The 22,563-nt window shown below is 34.8% G+C and overlaps 1 pseudogene across 1 annotated transcript in view; it reads left to right on the top strand.

Annotated features, from left to right (window-relative positions):
- Nucleotides 1–22,563, top strand: part of LOC148164989 (uncharacterized) — a 215,527-nt pseudogene that overhangs the window by 48,700 nt on the left and 144,264 nt on the right. Inside the window, exon 4 of the transcript XR_015768093.1 lies at nucleotides 20,390–20,417. The product of XR_015768093.1 is annotated as an uncharacterized LOC148164989 (transcript). The remainder of the gene's footprint in view (nucleotides 1–20,389; nucleotides 20,418–22,563) is intronic.

The raw sequence follows: 22,563 nt of genomic DNA, 5'->3' as shown, positions 1-22,563 counted from the left end.
TAAATCTTTAAAAAAAATCAAAAACAGAGAAAAAGACATAACCCAGAAGATCTCCTAGGTCCCCATCAGTCATTATCTCTGTCTTCAACCTATCCCCAGTGGTAAATAACCACTATCCTGATTCCTAACACCAAAAGTTAATTTTATCTGTTTTTCAAGTTTGTTTTGTGCCTGACTTATTTCCTTCAATGTTGTTTATGAGATTCATCTATATTCCTGTGGGTAGCTATAGTTAGTTCATTTTCATGGCTGTTAGGTACTACAGTGAATGTTAATTATACTATTCATGCATATTTTAGTTTCTGTATATTTAAAATGATGGTACAAGCATTCTTACAGAAGATTCTTGCTCCACATATGTGTATAATTTGGGGGGTATTTACCTAGGAGTAGGAGTGGAATGCTATTCATAGTGATCTTCCTCTTTATTAAATGATACCCAGCTATTTGTGTGTGAGCCGCCCTGTTGCTTTACATCCTACCCAGCGTTTTGTGTTGGTGGGTGTAGTATCTCATTGTGTTTTTAATTAGAAATTTTCCCATTATTAGTGAAGTTAAGTGTGCTTTCAGTATGCTTAGCAACTATCTGGATATCCTGTTTTTAAAATGCCTATTCAAGTCCCCTCTCCTTTTCACAAAATTAAGTTGCCTGACTTTTGCTTATGGATTTGTAACAATTCATTATATATTCCACAGATGAGCCCTGTCAATTATACGAATTACAAACTCATTTGATGCCTTCTTGAGGGCTTGCTTTTTTACTTTCTTAAGAATGTCTCCTGGGAAATGTTTCTTAATTTAAAATTTTTAATTTTAATGTAATCAAGTTTATCAATCTTTCATTAATGGTTGGTACATTTTTTGTATTGTTTAAGTAGCTTTTTCTTACTCTGAGGTCTTACATTCTGTATCTTTTAGAATCTTCATTTTCTTTGTCTTTTGAATTGATGTATATAATTAATTTGGAATTGATTGTTTTATATGGTATGAGGTAGGACTATTTTAATTCCATATATTTTTATAAACTATATAATACCTTTATTATTGTTTTATGGGGTCAGTATTTAATTAGAATCATCCACATTTCCAAATTTAAGAAAGAAAGCAGATGAACATATGGGAAGGGGGAAAAGAAAAAAAAAAAGGAGAGAGGAAAACAAACCATAAGTGACCCTTAAGGATAGAGAACACACTGAAGGTTGATGGAGGGAGGGGGGTGGGGGATGGGCTAGATGGGCACTGGGCATTAAAGAGGGCGTTTGTTGTGACTAGCACTGGATGTTGTATGTAAGTGAGGAATCTCTGAATTCTACTTCAGAAACCACTATTGCACTATATGTTAACTAACAAAATTTAAATTAAAAAAAAGAGTTATCCACATGTCCATACTTTCCCTTGTGCCTTTTCCCTCCTTGCCTCTCTGAACTTCCCTTTGGGATTATATTCCTTATGACTGAAATATATCATTCAGTGTATAGGTGGTTGGTGGTAAAGTCTCTTAGTTTTTGTTTGAAATACTCCTTTCACCTTCATTCTTAAAATATTTTTTATTAGACATAAAATCTTCAGTTGAAACTTCTTTCATTTCAATACATTAAAGAAAAACATTTTAATGTTTTCTGGCTTCCAGTTAAGAAGTCAGCCACTAATCCTTGGAAAGTAATTTATCTTTTCTCTCTCATTCTCCCTCTCTCTCTCTGATTTCTTCTTTGTGGTTCTCTGAGTTTTACTATGATGTGTCTGCTTTTCATTCTGCTTGGGTTTCATTCCATTTTTAAATTTGTACACTGACATTTTCAATTCTGGAAAATTCTCAGCCACTGTTTCTTCAAATATTGTTTATGCCTCATTCTCTATCTTTGTGAAATTCCAATCAAATGTTACATTTTCTTATTGTTTCCTTAAGTATAATATCTTTAGTCCAAAAATTTAATATTTTCGTTTCTCTGTACTTTATTCTTGATGGTTTCTTCTCACTTATCTTCCAGTTCACAAATGGTTTCTTTAGTTGGGTCTAATTTGTTCTTAAATCCATTAAGTTTCTTATTTTGGTTATTATGCTTTTCAGTTCTATACATTCTATTTAGCTCTTTTACAAATATTTTGTTATCACTTGAGAATACTCTGTTGCATTTTTCCAGCCTGGCTTTTATCTTCTTGAAAATTTTAAATATGGTTATTTTACAATCAGAGTCTGGTAATTCCAATATGTAAAGCCTCCATTGGTCTGTTTCCATTGGGTTTTGCAAATTTTGGGTACCTAGTTATCTTTGTACACTAGACATTATATTTTAAAAAACACTGTAGAAAACTTTCAAAGTCCAGTATATCATTACCTTTCTACACACAGAATTTTGGTTTACTTTTGTTATATGTCTAGAGGTGCAAGAAATCCTAGATTCCCTAATCCAACTTCAAGACTTAACATTTTATGGGCTCTTGATAATGTACAGCTGAGCTGTAGGTATTTTTAATGGCTGGTTTATTTCTGGTTCACCTATACTCCTAGGGAGCAGCCCTTTGGGGTTGCAATCTGATATAGGGAGTGCTTCTATGCCCAATATAGCCCAAACTTTTTAGAACCTTGCACTCCAGGTTTTGTATTTTGATCTCTGCAAGGCTGCTAAGTTGCTGAAGTAGCTCCAGTACAAAAGTAGACTTGAATGCTGGGTTTGGTTTTATGAGTTCCCGTCCTCTCCCTGGATCTCAGCCCAGTAATGCTTCATGAATTTATAACTTCTTGATACATTAAAGAAGCTTTCTTTTTTTAATTCTTTTTTTAAAATTTTATTATGTTATGTTAATCACCATACATTACATCATTAGTTTTTGATGTAGTGTTCCATGATTCATTGTTTGCGTGTAACACCCAGTGCTCCATTCAATATGTGCCCTCTTTAATACCCATCACCAGGCTAACCCATCCCCCCACCATCCTCCCCTCTAGAACCCTCTGTTTGTTTCTCAGAGTCCATAGTCTCTCATGGTTCATCTCCCCCTCCAATTTTAATATTTTATCTAGCTATTTTTCATTCTCAACTAAAAGACTGGTCTGACTTAACTAGGATATCTTCAGTTGAAGCAGAAATTCTAGGTATTCTTCAGTTTCTGTGCAATTTCACACCTACAGAAGTGGACATTGGAGTAAAGAAGGTAGAGTACATTACCATTTTCTTTTGTCCCTGTACACATTAGAAGAATAAGCCTAATTTCACTGATGATAATGAATTTAGAAAAGACATTAACTTATGAAATCTACTAACTTAAGATCAAATAAAGCTGTTGAGTAAGTCAGTATTCTGCACACGTGTAAAAGGACGAGTAAGTCTTATGTTATTATTCCCAGGTAAATATTTAGAGGTTTTCGCTTTCTGTTTCTCTTGCTTAATGCTTATCATAATAGCAGAGAGCATTTAAAAGCACATGCAATTGGATTTGTCAGGTACATTATTGGAGAGACTGTTTAATAATTTTAAATTTATGTAAGGCATTAGAAATTAAAAGGTAACTGTTAAAAATCTGTTTTGCCATAAGGTACACATAGTGAAAATTGACTAATGGCAATATTCTAAGTTACTAAAAATTAGATTACCAAATACTAACTTACTAATATAAAAAAGTGATCAGATATATTATCAAATTATTTAGGTTGTCAACATTTTAAAATTATAAACAAAAGTATATAATTGAAAGTTCAATTAAGCACAGCACCAAATTATTGGTAATAACAATATTTCCCAATTGTATTTCTTTTCTCTTTTTCTCTGTAAGAAATGCAGGTTATCTAACTGAAAGGAAATTTTCCCTTAGGACAGTTCTGTTCTATTTTATGTCTATTTGTTTTTTAACACCCCATAATTTTAAAAGTGACTTGGCAAGAGCCAAGGTACATAGAATAAAAGATGGTGTTTGGACCTATTCAGTATTGTAATACCAAATATTTTAAATCACTTTTATATACGGCATTGGTATTCTATTCAGCATATGGTCAAAACACTTAGTATTCTGCCTGCTGAAACATTGAATAGAGAAACAATTAATTTCATATGGTTTAATATGAAATAAGACACATCAAAATACATATATTCTTCTATAGCAAAGCTGAAGTCACTTTTTCTCTATCAGGTCTTTGTATTGCTTCAGATGCAAAGAGGCATACTTATTTGTGAAGTAGTAATTTGCAAGCAATCATCTTTTCTATTCTGTACCTTCCAGATGTTTGCTGATATCTGCTTTACGCTTTCAGAATAACTTCCATTTGCATCATTCTGACATGACTACATCGGAGAAAAGTGTATGTTAAGAGTTGAAATTATTACTCTCATTTTGTAGCAAGAAAACTCAGGTGTGAAAAGTTGAAAATCACATTACTATTCAGCTTCAGATCTGGTACTCCACCCAGGATCCCTATGTTGTCTTTCCCCCTAATTTTTTACTGCTTTCTATCTCTCCCTGCATTACTCTAGAAATTTCAGCTCCTGTAGAATGATTTATGCAAATTATGTATTGACATTTGGGAGATTTCCCGAAATTTCTGTTTAATGAGTGATATAAATATAGCACATGAGATAAGCTTTAATGTCTTAGGTTAATTCTTTACCATCAATTACTTTCTATGAATTGATTCAGCATTTTCTGCCTTTCTTGATAGTCATAGTGTAATTCTGTAGGTCATAAGGTTGCATTCATAATTTAACCATTCATGGAACTCCTGGGAGAATATTTTATGTCTAGTTCACATGGCATGGCAGCATTTTAAATTTGATTTCAGAGTGCTCTAACCAAGTCTTGAAGAACTGTAACTCGAGGTGAAACCTGCTAGCTGTAAGTCCTTCGTGTAGCCCAAGGGTTTGTTTGGTTTTGATTAGTTTTACTAGACTTCATTTGGTTTCAATTAAACCTTGAGACAAGCCAGTGACTTTCATGAAAAATGTGCGTTTCTCAAGTTAGAAAATAATTATTTTTTGTGGAAGGGTGTAATTTTTTTTTTTTTTTTTTTACTGGAACAAGTATCAACTCAGATAATTTCAGAAGAGTTTGCAATTAGGACGCATAGAGTGAGATATTTGTATATTGAACTGTTTCATGTTATGTTTTTGAGTATTGGTCATCTTATATTCTCAGATGGCAAAAATGAAAATCACTCCATATGCTTCCAAAGCAATAGCAAAGTATATTTAATTATACAACTGTAACAACCTTTTATATTTAACTGCATATTGTGGAAAGCAATTTGATTTAAAAATAAGCAGCTATTCTAGTGAGCTTAGGGAATATTTTAATTCATGTACTTTATAAAGGACTTTATTTCAATATTATATGATCATAGATTGTGTCTAAATGGGACCATTTACTTAAGTTGCAAGTCTTTTATTACCTAGAAAATAATCTGCAAGTATCTCTGGATATTAGTTAAAAGTAATGTATATTATTCATTTGAGATGGGAGAAGCAAGCACACCCTGAGGTTATAGCTGTATTATTTGCTATAAAAAAGAGAAATGTGGTCTTTAGTCCTTAGAGAAAAGTCTCAGGTGTAAGTTCTTTTACATTTTCCAAATATTTATTTCATCCTGAACAAAGTCCCTTGGTCTCCTAAAATTTTATTTTTAAAAAATTCTGTGTGGGACAATAAAGACAAATACAAAACAAACTCAAAAGTAGTGCTATTGGTGATAGAAAATGTAAATTTCTCTTTGCATTCATGATTCCCTGCCTTAACATAATAATGATTTTCCCCTAGAGGCATCACCAAATACCCCACCATCTGTTTAAGGTTGTGCCAAAAATATTGCAGTTATAAATTTAGGACACATGTACAAAAATTGGACATATGAACTTAAAGACGTTATCATTATGTTCTTTAATATTCTCAGCATCAAATGGAGAAATTAATGAATATATGAATATTCTGCTCATAAACAATGTCTGTAGAATTTAGAATTTGCAAATAAATTTGTTCAAAAATGTAAGAGAATTTAACATTTATTACCCTGAAGCCAAGAGCAGATCACCTCTTGAATAAGGGTCTTCCAATTCAGTAATTCTAACATGCAAATATTTCATATATATAAGTTTTTTTAAAAAATTGAAGTCTTGAAGTATTGCATTCCAGGATTTAAATATCAACAGCCTCGTCAAATATTTTTGTTGAGTTGTTTATTAATACCTTATGTGGTGACATAAATTAAAATTAATGACATCTGGCATGCATGTGAATAAAGTCTTTAAATATTTCATTATATTTAAATAAATAGAACAGGGGGAAAAAGCACTGATTTCATGTTCAAACTGCCCAAATTCTGCCATGAATTTATATTCTGTTTTTGGATTATTCTCCTTTCTAGGTTTTACTTTCCTCAAATGGAAAGAACTAGAAGCTCTCAATGTTTCTTTCCACCTTGAACATTCTATTAGTTTAGTTTAGTTTGGCTAGCCTAGAATTATACATGATTTATATTTCTAGTGTGATATCATGTCAATTTTATAAGTATTTTTGACCTTGTAACTTTTAAATTTGTCTTGAAGGAAGTAAAACTAAGCTGGTAACATGTTTATTTAATATTTTACTGCTACTTCTAAGTGAATAGATATTATTTTCTCTCTAGACCTCTTGGTCTATACATTAATCAATTAAAGAATATTGAGGGCCTCTTGTTTTATTTTCTAGATACTTGTTAAGACCTTAGGGTTCTAGGGACAAGAAATTCAAAGATGAATAAAACATGGGCTTTGACTTTAAATTCAGTCTTTTTTTAATTCAGTCTTGTTAAATAGAAAGGGAAGTAAACAAGTACAATGTAGTGCAATAAAAGTTTATCAGTTCAAGTTCTCATTAGCAGCACATCCTAAAGTTATTGATGTGGAATCAATCTCAGATCAGTAAAAGTAAATGATGGTACTTCTTTCAATAAAAATGGAAACATTTTATTTAGAAAATGAACACATATGATAGATTTTAGCATGTCCATCAGAAGATAGATTGATATAACTATTTCATTTCACATATAGAGAAATATAAACTTGAACATGAAAGGCTCAGTTTGTACTGAATTTCCTTGTCTTGAGAGAAAAGAAACAAGAAGATAATGACCAACATTTCTACTAGTGTATCATAAACTACTTGCATACTGTGCTCAAGAGTTGCTGTGATCATCAAGAGAAAGAAAATGCACTAGTGACTAACTGGGGAAAATGGAATAGGTGTGGATGTTATTCACCACAGGTGTGCTCTTACCATTTATTTTCCTGGCTGGATTAATGACAGGATGCAGAACCTGGGTTTTCTAAAGGCAGAAAGATCCTCCCAACATACCAGGATAGTGAATGGAAAAGCAACAGCTTACTATCTTCCTGTCTTCTTTTATTTCTTGGTTGGAGTAACATAAAAAGCTTTACTCTTAAAAAAAAAAAAAAAGGAAAGGTTTGGCCAAGTCATGGGATCAACTCAGGATTTCATTAGAACCCAGATTTTGGATAACCACAGTTTCTTAAAATGTCCAGTAGACTGAATTGCTTCTCTGGCTTCTGACACCAGCCACTAAAGCCAAGAATGCTTGAGAGGAAGCAGACAACCACCAAAACACAATGGGATTTATTCCTTCATCCAGGTTTTAAAGAAAGGATCTTAAAAATCAAACATCTTAGCCTAGAAAGCTTCACAAGCCTTTTTTCAAATACCTCTGAGAAATCTTTGTACTTTGTAGCTCAGCATCAGTCATCCTACCCACACGAGATTCTCAGCTCTAAACTCTCACTTGGAGAGGATGGAATATCAAAAAAAGGTATAGTCTGGATTTTGCCTTTGATAAAATCTTTTCAACAAGAACATTAGTACAACAGCTTTTGGACTAGAGCTTCTGAATAATGGGAAACGGTGAAATATAGGCTGGTTTTGTTAACCTCCCTAGAAAGCTAATTAAGGCTATATGTTTCTGTATTGGCTGAAGAAACTTTATTTTTTCCTTTAAGAAATCACAAAAAAATGCAAGCTTTTATAATGAGAAATAATTGTCCCTTTGCTAATTTCAAAGGCTTTAGAGACATTAGTTTGTTAACCCCACATATTATCTGGAGGGAACATTGAACTGATAGCTAGAAGGCCTGAGTTCGGGTCTTGAATCTAGCATGCGCTCCTTAAATTATCCTGCCCATAGTCATTCACCTCTTCTGGAAGAAATCATTAATGTTAATCGAATATTGCACGTGCTCTCCAACATTTTCTAGCATCCCCTATAGTAAGGTTGGAGTCATATGACAAAAGCCTTACATTAATCCGGGGGATGATTGTCACTTCCAACCTGAGGGAGTTAAGTGAAACAAGGAAAGTTTTCAATGATCTCTGTCATCTGCAAAGCAGTAAGCAAAGGATTTTCAAATAGCAGAGTTGCAAGATGGAAGGAAGGAGCTCTCTGCCTTATAAAAAGTGGAGGAAAACCACTTGCTCACTATGACATGAGCAAGAAGTAAATCTTTATTGTGTTAAGCCGTTCCAAATTGGGAACTGTTTTTTACCATAGATTATAGATTCATATTCCCCAGCTGTATTTCTGCACAACCCATAAGATTAACTATGGGACCAATCAAATCGGCCATTAATAAAATGTTAAATTGTTCCTGTACAGTATGTGTTCACTTAGATGTGATGTAATTCTGTGATTCAATGGATGATACAGCATTCGAGGTCCTAACTTTCAACCCAGGGACTTATCTATTAGACTATAGTGTCTGACAGTATACATGTTATATCGTGTCCATATTCAGCTGGTGAAAAAAATCCCACCCCTGATCCCCTTTAGTATTAAGAAGGTTACTAAAACCTTGTGATAGATCCCAAAGTTGTTTCATCCCTTGAATTTAGAAACTCAGGGCATTTGTAACCAGTGGGTAGTTTCTTGTCTGTGGTGACCAGAGTGGACATAGTACAATGATCAAGCATCAGAATGTAAAATGCAATACGCATACATAAATATTAGTGAGAATTAAATGAGTAAATGTCTGTAAAAGTGCTCGGAGTAGAGCCTGGCACAGAATTATCCAAGACTGCGGGCTAAGGCAATTCCATTTCCACTGAGTAGCATTTTTTTATTCAACTACTGATTTAGTTATTTAGTAATCTGTACAAAATTTTCCCATGAGGTCATATAAATCTTCCCTCTGACTTTTGTGTAGTGTTTTTCCTAATGGCATACCTTATATGTGTCTCTACAAGTAAATTAAAGGCAAGGCCTGACATATAGTGAATGTTGGTTGTATAAATGCCATCCTGTGTAACAAAGGCAAGCAAAAGTGAATTCTCTTTTAGCATAATTTGGACTTTAATAGCTATTCACATGTGTGAAAACCTCTATCGCTCCTGTATCTCACTTCTGGGACATTTTGATCTTCTATATTAGGAAAGCACCATATAAATCCTGTCACTGGGTAAACTCTAATTTGTTCACACAATTATGTCACTTATATTCTTTTTACCAAAAATCTTATCATTTTGCCTGTCTTTTCATAGGTAAATATTATAATTCCAATCCTTCCTTCTACATTACTTCTATAAAATCTAATTTGTGCTTTGTTTTTGTTTGCTGATTTTTCACCATTGTATTCTAGGCATAATCCTATCTATAGTCTCAGAGGTACTCATTAGATTGTATATTTGCCTTATGTTAAATTAAAGGCTATGTTTTTAAAGATTGTTGTATTCTATTCACTGCATTCTTAGTTACAGAGGCCATGTCACTCTTGCCTACTTTTTTAATTTAAACCACATCATTTGTTTCTTGGGATCAAATGATCTTTTCTCATAGAGGTATTTTTCCAACCCTAACATGAGTATTATTTTTCCCTTAAACTTTTCCAATTCTTTATCTCCTTAGGGATAATATAGTGGGATAATTATGTGGAAAAATGGAAGGTGTGTTGGCTTTGGGGTCGAAGTCTAGCTTTTCTACTTGGTACTTAATGGCACTTGGTACTGAACAACATATTTAATTTCCTTGAGCCTCATTTTTCTTTTGTGTAAAAGGAGAATGATATGCAATATAGGATAGGGATCAAGAACATAGACTCTGAAGCTAGTTTGAAGTTTTGCTCTGTCATTTACCAACCGTGTTACCTTTGGCAAATTACTTAACACTCAGCCGCTCGGTTTTCATGGTGGAAGAAAGGGGAAATAATATTCTCATATGGTGATCGTGAGGAACACACATACACAGACACATGCACACACAAATCTTTGCTTTATCTTTCAGCTTATGATGGAGACAGTCAAAAGAAAGCTTGCAGTATTGGCACTCTCGGGGGTGGTGGCGAAGATGATTTGTGTGTCTATCATGATGCTTTGACTATAGTTCAGGGGTCTGTCAACTTTTTCTGCAAAAGCTCAGATAGTATTTTAAGCTTTGTGGGACACCACTGTATAGCAAAAGCAACTACAGATGACATGGCTCTGTTCAAATAAAACTTTATTTACTGAAAATAGGTTTTATTTTTTTTTATTATGTTCAGTTAGCCACTGTGTAGTACATCATTAGTTTTTGAGGTAGTGTTCAATGATTCATTAGTTGCGTATAACACCCAGTACTCATCACGGCACGTGCCCTCCTCAATACCCATCACCCTGTTACCTCCTGCCCCCGCCTCCCTCCCCTCTGAAACCTCCAGATTGTTTCTCAGGGTCCATAGTCTCTCATGGTTCATCTCCCTCTCTGATTTCTCCCCCTTTGGATTTCCCTCCCTTCCCTTACGGTCCTCTGTGCTATTGCTTATGTTCCACATATGAATGAAACCATATGATAATTGTCTTTCTCTGCTTGGCTTACTTCACTTAACATAATCCCCTCCAGTTCCATCCATGTTGTTTCAAATGGTGGGTATTCATCGTTTCTGATGGCTGAATAATATTCCATTGTGTATATGTACCACATCTTCTTTATCCATCTCTAATAACCCAGTCAAAAAATGGGCAGAAGACATGAACAGATACTTCTCTAAAAAAGACACAGAAAGGCTAACAGACACATGAAAAAATGCTCAACATCACTAGCCATCAGGCTACAATACAAATACAATACAAATCAAAATCACAATGAGATACCATCTTATACCAGTTAGAATGGCAAAAATTAACAAAACAGGAAACAACAAATGTTGGCGAGGATATGGAGAAAGGGGAACCCTCCCAAACTGTTGGTGGGAATGCAAGCTGGTGCAGTCACTCTGGAAAACAGTATGGAGGTTCCTCAAGATGTTAAGAATAGAGCTACCCTATGACTGAGCAATTGCACTACTAGGTATTTACCCCAAAGATACAGACGTAGTGAAAAGAAGGGGCATGTGCACCCTAATGTTCATAGCAGCAGCGTCCACAATAGCCAAACTGTGGAAGGAGCTGAGATGCCCTTCAACAGATGAAAATAGGCTTTAGACTAGACTGACCCTGGCCCACAGGTCATCCTTTGCTGACCCCTGATTAAACTGACAGTTAGCATGCAAATTTGATACCATAAAGCTGTTATGCCTTTTCTTCCCAAATTACACATACTCAAAGTCTATTATTCTGCCTCGTGCTTTGTTTCCCTTCACAGGTATGAAACTGTTCTATTTTCAGTTGATTGACAAAACAAGTTTCCTCGCTGTGTACTAGAGAAAACCTCAGTCTTACGGTGTTAATTTGGGGTTATTAAATGGAATTAAGAATAACTTTTTAGAATCCAATTTGCTCATAATAAGAAGAGATTCTCTCTTTTGTCACGATGTCTATTGAGTCTGTAATCTCATGATTCTGCTTTTTCCAGAGAAGTGTTTTGGTTCTGCTTCTTTTCTCCAGGGTCATATATGCATAGTTGATGTACTATGGATAATGGTCAATGTTGCTGGGTCTTGGTTTATTCTTCTTATTGGATCTTCATGTTGACACAAATTTATTGCTCCCAAAATATTGGCTTTGATCTAGATTTATATCCTACTTTCTAACTATAAACCCATAGCATTCTTCAATATATAGTATATGGGATTGGTAAAAAAAAGGTAAAACTGAGGACAGATTTGCACTCCTAAATAAAAGCATCTTAAAATTGGCATACATTGTGGTGGGCACGTTAATGTGTCTGAGTGCCAAATCACACTGTCATTTTTCCTTAGGAAATTTATCTATTTTCACAGCTCTTCTAGAAAAGGAAATTCTGTTAAGTGTTATTCAATAGTTCCACATTTTGGGAGAGAAACTCTTTATACTGTGCTTAAAGGAAAAAACTTAATAGGTGTAGCAACATGTTAAAGAGTTGATAGTGAAAATACAACATACAAAATTGTATGTTCATTATGGTTACCATGTTAACATATGTGTTTGTGCATGTGTATATACAAAATGGAGAGGAAGTTAATCATAATAATCAGTGATATTTAAGTTACATTGGTGGAACTAGGTGATTTACTTATTTCCCAATTTTTACAGTTTCATTGCATATTGAGTATTGTATTTTAAATATTAAATATTAAGATCTAATAAAAACTCAAATATTAGATGACAATACCTTAAAATTATGCACAGTTATACATATACATAAGCATTTGAAATTATTTTGAAGGTAGTAGTTTTTTAAATTTAGCCAATAAAATATTTGTCTTTTGTTTATTGGAGACTAAGGTTATTTGGAAATAGCAGTTGCTATATATATATATATATATGTATATATATATATATATTTCACTTCCGTATCATTCCTCTATAAATAAGATACTACCTTTTCTTCTTCTTTTGGAAAGCTCTGGGGTCTGACCAATTTTAATTATTCTATAACAAATTTTATTGAAAAATTTAAATTTTAAATATGCTTGATTTCACTCTAATCATTTCTCATTCTTACATTTGCCCTTGGGACAAGAGTCCCAAATTAGGTCTTGCTCTTAAAAAAGGTTAATAGACTTGGACCATAAATGGAATCTAACTTTCTCTTGGCTAATATTTTAGTATAAAAATAACCAAAGGACATATTTCATGGTGCTTTACACTTCATAAAACACTTCCATTAGATTATCTCATTTTATCCTCCCAAGTTTATTGGAAGAGTTATTTCCATTTTACCAGATGAGTACACATAATTCATGTGCAATAGAACCAGGATCCAATCTTGATCTGACTCCAGGTAAATCCAAATCAATGACAATCAAAATGTAAATGAAACATTAATATAGAAATGTATAGTAGGAATAAACACACTGGGGAGAGTAAAATTTAACTTGGAGCTATAATCATTAATGTGTGCAATCTCGAGAACTTTGTATTAATTAAATGATTCTCAATTTTTTATATTGGATTTTTAAATGTTTAAAGGATATCACAACAGTAGGGAAAGTATAAAAATAGAAACTTTAGCCATAATCCTACCAGTCCAAAACAAATATGTTTTATGTATTCACTTCTTGTCTTTTTCCTTTAGGCAGTGATGACTGTATGAAAGACATCCTTTTTAATGACAAAACCTCACATATTTAGGAAGAGTAGGGTTGGGGTAATGTGCATAGACCCCAAAGTGCAAAGGATCAGTGCCTTTTGTCTTGTGGGTAAGATATTTTGGGGGAATGGGTCTCCTCTCCCTTCTTCTTCTCTTCTTCTATCTAGACCTCAAATTTAGGATGATCTGCATAATCCCCCCATCTCTGTTTCAGAGAGCAGAGAGAAAAAAAGCAGTTCCTTGATAAGGGTAACTTTGAGGAGAGTAAATCTCATTTGGTTCAAACATTTCATAGATTTGTGAACCAGAAAATTAGGGACAGGTAGTCATGAATGCTAAAGAAGTCCAGTTTGGAAATTCTATATTTGAACAATTGCAGGCTGAGTGGGTATATTCATAGTAAATACAGCATTTTGTACTCTGCTTTTTAAATTTACACTGTATTACTTATAACTTATGAAAATTGTCTCCATCAAGAGATCTGGTAAAGATTGAATTCTCTGTTAGGTTAAACTTTAAAATATATATATATATATATATATATAATCTGATTTTAAGCTATTAACTTTTAAGTGCACTTAGAATTTATTTTAGTAAAGATTGCGAGTGGTGGAACTCAACAGGATATTACCATTTTGCTAAGTAGTCTCACAATTTATTAAAGAATCCTTTCTCTCTATTTCTTTGTCATATAATCTTTTTTAAATATTGCATTCCTACAAATGCCTAGAACCAAATTATTTTAACCTAATGATCTATGGCTCTAGTCTTGTGCCAGGATGATCACTTTTGAAAAGAAATATATGAACCCACCACTATATTGTTGAAATTACTGGGCTCTGTCTTTGACCTTTTGTCATCGGGGTATTGGACAAAGTTTGTGCTCTTCTATAAGAGCACCCCTACACTTGTACGCTAGATCTGCTCATCTCATGAAATAAAGGACAATACTTCCCCAATTGTCCCGTCTCTGCTTCATCCTTAATTTTCCCCTCCCTGGTGGATCATTCACAAGAGCAGAGGAATATTATTTAATTGATCTTACAAAAATAACTTCCCTGGCCCCTCAAAGCCTTCTAACCACAGCATTTCACTGGTCTCCTTTAAACAAGACTACTCAAATGTTTTCCATGCTCTCTGCCTCCAATTTCTTTTCTACCCTTTCTTTCTTGAATCCCTTCCAAGCAGGATTTTGTCCCCAACATTCTACTGAAATAGCTCTCTTGTCAGAGTCACCAGTGGCCTCAACATTACTAAACACAAAGTCGATTCTCAGTTTTCATCCTACTCAAGCAGTATCTGATACAGTCACTTCCTCATTCTTGAATCTTCTTTTCACTTGACTTTTAGGAGTCATCTGTCTCACTTTTCTTTTATCTTACTGGTCCCTCCTTTTCTTCCTTCCTTCCTTTCTTTTTTTTTTTTTTTTCTGTTTCCTCTTTGTTCCTGTTTTCTAAGATACTATCCAAAACTTTATTATATCTCACAACTTTTTGCACTTGGACTTTGGGCTAGGGAGATTCTTGTAAAAATGTGGAATTGACTGGAGTCACTTGATGCCATTCAGCTAGTGGCTGATCTGTTTTGAAAGTTTTCTAGGTGACTTCACTCATACCTGATGCCTCTGTGAGAATAGTTGAAAGACTGAGCTCAGCAAGTTTCCTCACCAAGTGGTCTCTCCACCAGGGTAATTGGACTTCATTCTTGGAGGTTCAGGCTCCAAGAGATCAAGACAAAAGCTGCCAGCACTTTGCAGCCTATGCCTAGAAATGGCATCGTGTCACTCCTGCTATGTACTTTATTGGTCAAAGCAGGCACAAATTTAAAGGGAAAGGAAATAGACACATCACATATTGGGAGGAATATAAAAAATATTGCTGCTATCTTTAACCTTTCACATTACTTAACACCCGGCTTCTTAATAATGCTGAAGTATCTCGGAGCTTGATCCTTAGAAATCTCCTCCTCAATCTGCCTAATTTTTAATGAACTCATTCAGACTCTTGGCTTTAAATATGGTTTTAAATATGATAGGTTATTTCATGACTTCCAAATAATATATTTGCATATTGGAATCCAGAACTCAAGACTCTTAAATATCCAACCTTATATCCAATATATTCAATATACTTTCTCAACTTCCGCACTTAGATCTGTAATAGAAGATCAAACTTGTAGTGTACAAAATTAAACTTACTTTCACCCTCAAATCTAGTCCTCCTGAAATCTTCCTCTTGCTTCCAGCTATTCAGCCCCAAATCTTGGGGTCATTCTGATGGTTCACCTTCTCCTGCATTCTACTTCCAATTCAACAGAGTATTATCTTGGGATTACACTCAATGTACATCCAAATTCTGGTTACTTGCAACTTTCACCACCACCACTGAGCATGTGACTGTCCTTGCTTACCAGGGATAGCACAGCAGTCTATTAGAAGATCTCTCCTTTTCTTTCTTCATATTTTAGAACCTATTTGCAAAATAGCTTCCAGAATGATGCTCTACAAATGTAAATCTGCTTATGTCATTCCTCTGCTTACATATTCCAACAGCTTCCCATCTCAGAGTAGTAAAAGTCAAAGTTTCACAGTGGCCTCTAAGTTTCCACACATACTGTCCTGAACAATATCCCTAACCTTATCCCTTGCTATTTACCCCTCACTCACCATTTGAAGCTACACAGTCATCCTTTGCTTTTCCTCAAACAGACCGAGCATATTCCTACAACAGGATATGGAAGGCTCTTCTCTTTCATTTCATTTAGGTCTCTGCTTAGATGTCAACTCATTAGAGAGGCCATTCCTGAACTCCTTGCATGGCAATAATAACAAGTCCACTCCCTAACTCCCTTAATTTTTCACCATTTTATTTTTCTCCATTGTGCTTATTTCCATCTGTTGTTGCCTTGTTTATTTTTGTTGATTTCTCCCTATCAGAATGTGGGCTTCATAAAGAGACGATCTTATTAGGATTAGGACTCAGTTGAGAGTTGTATCCCCAGTGCCTTTGGTTACAAGAAAGTAGTATGCTAAGATCAAACCCCTTCAAGATTTATAAATAGATTAGGAATATTGTCTAGGTTTTAGAACATTTTATTGCTTTTTTTCTTGACAATTAGGTTATGCTACCCAGTTTTTCTAAATTATTATATATAATTTGCATATTATAAAAATTTCCTTTTGCTTTTGAAATTATTTTAAATGAAAAAGGTCAGTTGTAAATGAAATAGTAAGTTACATGCTCATTTTAGAGTGCATTTTAAATTGTGCTACAAAAAAATGACAACATTACAATAAATATGATGTCTAAAATTTCATAAGGAATATGATATGAATACTAGCTGGAGCCAGGACACCATCTGGCTATAACAATAATAAGGGTATTATATCTTTTTTAAGGTATTCGAATGTTTTGAAGAAATATTTTCCCATTGTTATTAGAAGAGCTTTACATTTAGACGTTCTGATATTTCCTGTTTACTTTTATTCTATGAAAATGGACAAAGTCAAGAACAAGTACTCTTCTCTCTGCAAAGCTGTCTTTGTGTGTCACCTTCTTCCCCTTGAAAATCTTACTTGTTGGGTTGGCAGTGATGACAACAGTATTTCCATATGCCATGGTGAAACATCACACCCAAGTGCTTTGTTGTGGTCTTTCTTGACTTCTGAGTGATACTGTGAAATCTGATAAGATGCTTTTTGTGTTCTTTCTTCAAGTAAAAAGTTAGCATGTGGTTTTGCCTAGCAGAGTACCTAGCACATAGTGGGTGAATAAAATAAACCTGCCTTTAAAAACCTGAGTGCACCTACCACTAGCTGCACAACTCTGGGAAATTTTCTGGGTATTTCATGACCTCAGTTTTCTTTCTTCCTTCTTTTTTAGAGATGGGGGAGGGGCAAAAGGAGAGAGAGAGAGATTCTTAAGCATGCTCCATACCTAGCATGGAGGCCAATGCAGGGCTCAGTTTCACAACCCTGAGATCATGCTCTGAGCCGAAATCAAGAGTTGGCCTCTCAAACAACTGAGCCACCCAGGTGCCCCATGACCTCAGTTTTCTTATGCATAAAATGGGGATAATACCTGCTTCCTGGAATTATAGTGTGGAATAAATGAGAATAAATGAGATAATACCTCTCAAGTGCTTATTAGCACAGGTTTAGAACCCAGTAAGCTCTCAAAACTATACTTTGTTACTTTTTTTTTGTTTTCCTTCTTCTCCTTCACTATTTTTTCTTTTCTTTTCTTCTCTTTTCTTCTCTTCTCTTCTCTTTCCCTTCCCTTCCCTTCCCTTCCCTTTCCTTTCCTTTCCTTTCCTTTCCTTTCCTTTCCTTTCCTTTCCTTTCCTTTCCTTTCCTTTCCTTTCCTTTCCTTTCTTTTCCTTTACTTTGCCATTGACTGTGTAAGGAAACTAAAGTAAATCTTCACATATGTGGAATAAGTGCTTCATTTTTAAATAAGTGAATGTCTCACTGTCTAGTTGGTACCTCGATTGTAGTTGTTCAAGAAATGATTTATCTTAGTCTGGGAACAGTTTCATAAGAGCTTAAAATCTCTTAATGTTAACAGTAGCAAAAATCTTATCTTTGAAAAGAAAACTTAGAAAAAAGTTACCATGTTACAGTTTTAAAAAAAATATGCAGGTCATCAAGATGGTTTCATAAGTCATTCCCAACTTCAGTGGACCTCACAAGACTAACTAACAGCTATCCACAGACAAGACACCATTGTGAAAATCCCAGACCCCAGAAGTGAGGCTGATGCACTCCCCTGGACAACAGAGCCTGAGAGGACCAGCACTAGAAGGGTAGGAGGTGCAGTTTCACTTTAACTCTATCTTCCCTCCTCTGGGCTGGCACAGTGCAGAATTGATAGAGCCTCCCTGGCCCTACAGTTATTCTGGGGGAAAAAGAGAGCCCGAGGTGGACCTCCAGCTTCCTCAGCATTACAGAATGCTTCTTGGGAGGCTCACTCAGGACCCTCGTCATGGAATTACTGGGCGAACATATGGAGCATGACCAATGGGGATCAGATAGAAATTGAGAGTCTTTGCCACCAGTACTCAGATCTTGGCAGACCATGTTCCTGTTTGCAGTGGCATCTGAGCAAAGATCTCAGTGAGCAGCCCTGCCTATCTGCAGAACCCAACTCATGGCCCCCTCCAGCCAGGGTGCTCAGTTGACAGTTTTGCCTGATTTGGACCCCAGCTAACAGGCCACACTGGCCATGGAACATATCCTATAGGCCATCCAGGCAGGGGAGCATAACCCACAGTCACTTATGGGATGTAGCAAAAGCAGTTTTAGGAAGTAAGTTTAGTTATAAACACATACATCAAGAAAAAAGAAAGATCTCAAATAAGCAACCTAACATTATACTTCAAGGAACTAGATAAAGGAGAACCAACTAAGCCCAAAATTAGCAAAATGAAAGAAATAAAAATTAGAGCAGATAAATGAAATAGAAAATAAGAAAACACTATAAAAAGATGAATAAAACTAAGAGTTTTTTAAAAGATAAATAATATTGACCAATCTTTAGCTAGCCTAAGAAGAAAAAAGAGGATTCAAATAAAATTATAAATGAAAGAAGAAACATTAAAAGAGATACCACAGAAATCCAAAGTATCATAAGAGACTACTATGAATAATCATATATTAAAAATTAGATAACCTAGAAAACATGGATAAATTTCTAGAAATGTACAACCTACCAAGACAGAAACATGAAGAAATAAAAGTCCTGAACAGACCAATAATGAGTAAGGCGATTGAGTCAATAATAAAAAAAAAAAAACCTCCCAACAACAGAAAGCCCAGGACCAGATGGTTACACTTGTCGAATTCTAACAAACATTTAAAGAAATATTAATGGCAAGCTTCCTTAAACTTTTCCAAAAAGCTAAAGATAAGGGAACACTCCCTAACTCATTTTATAAGGCCAGAATTACCCTAATATCAAAGCCAGAAAAAGGACACTATAAGAAGAGGAAACTACATGATGAATAGAGATGTGAAAATTCTCACAAAATATCAGCAAATCTGATTCAAAAGTACATTGAAATAATTATACACTATGACAAAGTGGGATTTATTCCAGGGTTGCAAGGATGTTTCAACACCTGCAAATCAATCAATATGATACACCACTTTAACAAATGAAAGATAAGAGTCATATGATCATCTCAATAGATGCAGAAAAAGTATGTGACAAAATACAGCATCCTTTCATGATAAAAACCCTCAACAAATTGTAGTGCTGTGTAAAATTAGTACAGCACCACCAAAGCCCCTGAATAGCCAAAGCAATCTTGAAAAGAAAAAGAACAAAGCAGGAGGCATCACACTTCTTGATTTCAAACTACACTACAAAGTTATAATAATCAAAACAGTATGTTATTGGCAAAAAACCTACACAGATCAATGGAAGAGAATTGAGAGTCTAGGAATAAATTCATGCATATACAGTCAGCTACTAATTGATGAGAGAACTAAGAATATTTAATGGGAAAAGGATAATTTCTTCAATAAATTGTGTTGGGAATTCTGGATATCAACATGCAAAAGAAGGAAATTGGACTCTTATATTACACAACTCACAAAAACTAACTCAAAATGGATCAAAGACTTAAATGTAAGTCCTGAAACAGCTAAATTCCTAGAAGAAAACATAAGGAAAAATCTTCTTGACATTGGTTTTGCAAAGATTTTTTAATTATGACAATAAAAGTACAAGCAACAAAAGCAGAAATAAATAAGTAGGACTATGTCAAACAAAAAAGCTACAGAATAGCAAAATGAAAAGTCAAGCTATGTAATGGGAGAAAATACTTATAAATCATGTATCTAATGAGGGGTGAATATTCAAAATATGTAAGGAACTCATACATCTCCAAAGCTAAAACCCCAAATAATCTGATTTAAAAATGAGCAAAGGACCTGAATAGATATTTTTCCAAATAAGATATACAAATGGTCAACAGGGACATAAAAAGGTGCTCAACATCATTAACCATCAGGGAAATAGAAATCAAAACCCGAAGAGCTATTCCTTCAAACCTATTAGAATGACAATTGCCAAAAAGACAACACATAACAAGTGTTGGAAAGAATGTAGAGAGAAAAAGGGAACCCTCCTGCACTACTGCTGGGAATGTAAATTGGTACAGCCACTATGGAAAACAGTATAGAATTTTCTCAAAAAATTAAAATAGAACTATTATATGATCAGCAACCCTACTTCTGAGTATATATCCAAAGGAACTGAAATTACTATCTCAGAGAGATATCTGCACTCCTATGTTCATTGCAATGTTATTTATAATAACTAAGACATGGAGACAAACTAAGTGTCTATCAAGAGCTAAATGGATTAAGAGAATGTATATGTATTATTCAGTCATAGAAAAGAAGGAAATCCTGCCCTTTGTAACAACATGGATGGAACTTGAGGGTATTACGCTAAGTTAAATAGACAAAGATACTGAATGATTTCACATTTATGTGGAACCAAAAAACCCAAAGTCATAGAAACAGAGTAAATTAGTTGTTGCCAAGGGTGGAGGAGTAGGGAAATAGGTGAAAGAAATCAAAGGGTACAAATTTCCAGTTATAAGATGAATAAGTTCTAGGGATCTAATATGCAGTATGGTGACCATAGTCAATGGTATTAAGATTTATGCTCTTAGCAACTTTCAAGTGTACTAAGAGAGTAAGTCTTAAAAGTTCTCACCACAAAGAAAAAAATGGCAACCATGTGAGATGATTGAGGTGTTAATCTCATTATAATAATTATTTATGTATATATATCAATTTATTACATTGTATACCTTAAACTTATACAATGTTTTATGTCAATTACATCTCAATAAAGCTCAGAAAAAGTAATACACAATATGTAGATGGCATTTTTTAAAATAATAAAAGATTTAGAGTGCTCAGAGGAGAACAAGGACAAAGAATTAGAAAACAGTAGTAACATAGGGTTTATATTTGTGATATTGTGATTTATAAGAAATACATATTTGGTCATTCAAATATATATTTCTTATGAGTGCAACGTGAGCATCTCGTCATAATATTTAGTCTCTTGTTCTCAGTTCCTGAAATTGCTTCAGAGCCATAAATATTAAATGGATTTCTTGTTATTCGTAACAGACTCCCTTCCACCACAATTCAGTTTATGTCAGTGAGGTGACTTTTGGAAAGCACCTAAGGATGAGGGCTGTTTGCCAGGGGGACCAACCAAGAATAGAGGATTGGGGGCACCTGGGTGGCTCAGTCATTAAGCGTCTGCCTTTGGCTTAGGTCATGATCCCAGGGTCCTGGGATCAAGCCCTGCATCAGGCTCCCTGCTTGGCGAGAAGCCTGTTTCTCCCTCTCCCACTCCCCCTGCTTGTGTTCCCTCTCTCACTGTGTCTCTCTGTCAAATAAATAAATAAAATCTTTAAAAAAAAAGATTTAAAAAAAAAGAATAGAGGATTGAGAACTCTCCGTCCCACCCTCTGTTTTCCAGGGAGGAAAGAAGGGCTAGAGATTGAGTCAACACAAATGGTCAATGATTTCATCAATCATGCCTGTGTAATGAAGCCTCCAGAAAAATCCAAAAGGATAGAGAGTTCAGAGAGCTTCCAGGTTGGTGACCACATAGAAATGCAGGTGTGTCCAGGAGAGGACATGGAAGCTCCTCACCCCTTCCTACATACCTTGCTCTGTGTATCTCTTCATCTGGCTGTTGACTCATATCCTTTAATATACTTTATAATAAACTGACAAAGCAGTGAGTAAACAGATTTCCTGAGTTCTGTGAGCCACTCCAGCAAATTAATCTAACCCAAAAAGGGGCTCACGGGAATCTCTGAATTATAGCCAGTTGATCTTCTGACAGGTAACAACTTGGGCTTGTGCCTGGCATCTGAAGTGGTGGGCAGTCTTGAGGGACTGAGCTCTTTACCTGTAGAATCTAATGCTATCTTCAGATAGTGTCAGAACTGAGTTGAACTGAGGGACACCAAGCTGGTATCCAGACAATTGCTTGATAGTATAGGGTGAATACCTCACTACTAGGGCAATTGAATGCTCAGAACCTAAATAATACCCCATTGTATTTAATTAATTCATT

Source organism: Eumetopias jubatus, unplaced genomic scaffold (genome assembly GCF_037043125.1).
Source record: "Eumetopias jubatus isolate StellerSeaLion01/CBP00866 unplaced genomic scaffold, mEumJub1_p1.0 scaffold_1, whole genome shotgun sequence".
Lineage (NCBI taxonomy): Eukaryota > Metazoa > Chordata > Mammalia > Carnivora > Otariidae > Eumetopias > Eumetopias jubatus.
Note: the sequence above shows the minus strand (reverse complement) of the source record. Positions and strands in the feature narration are given on the sequence as shown.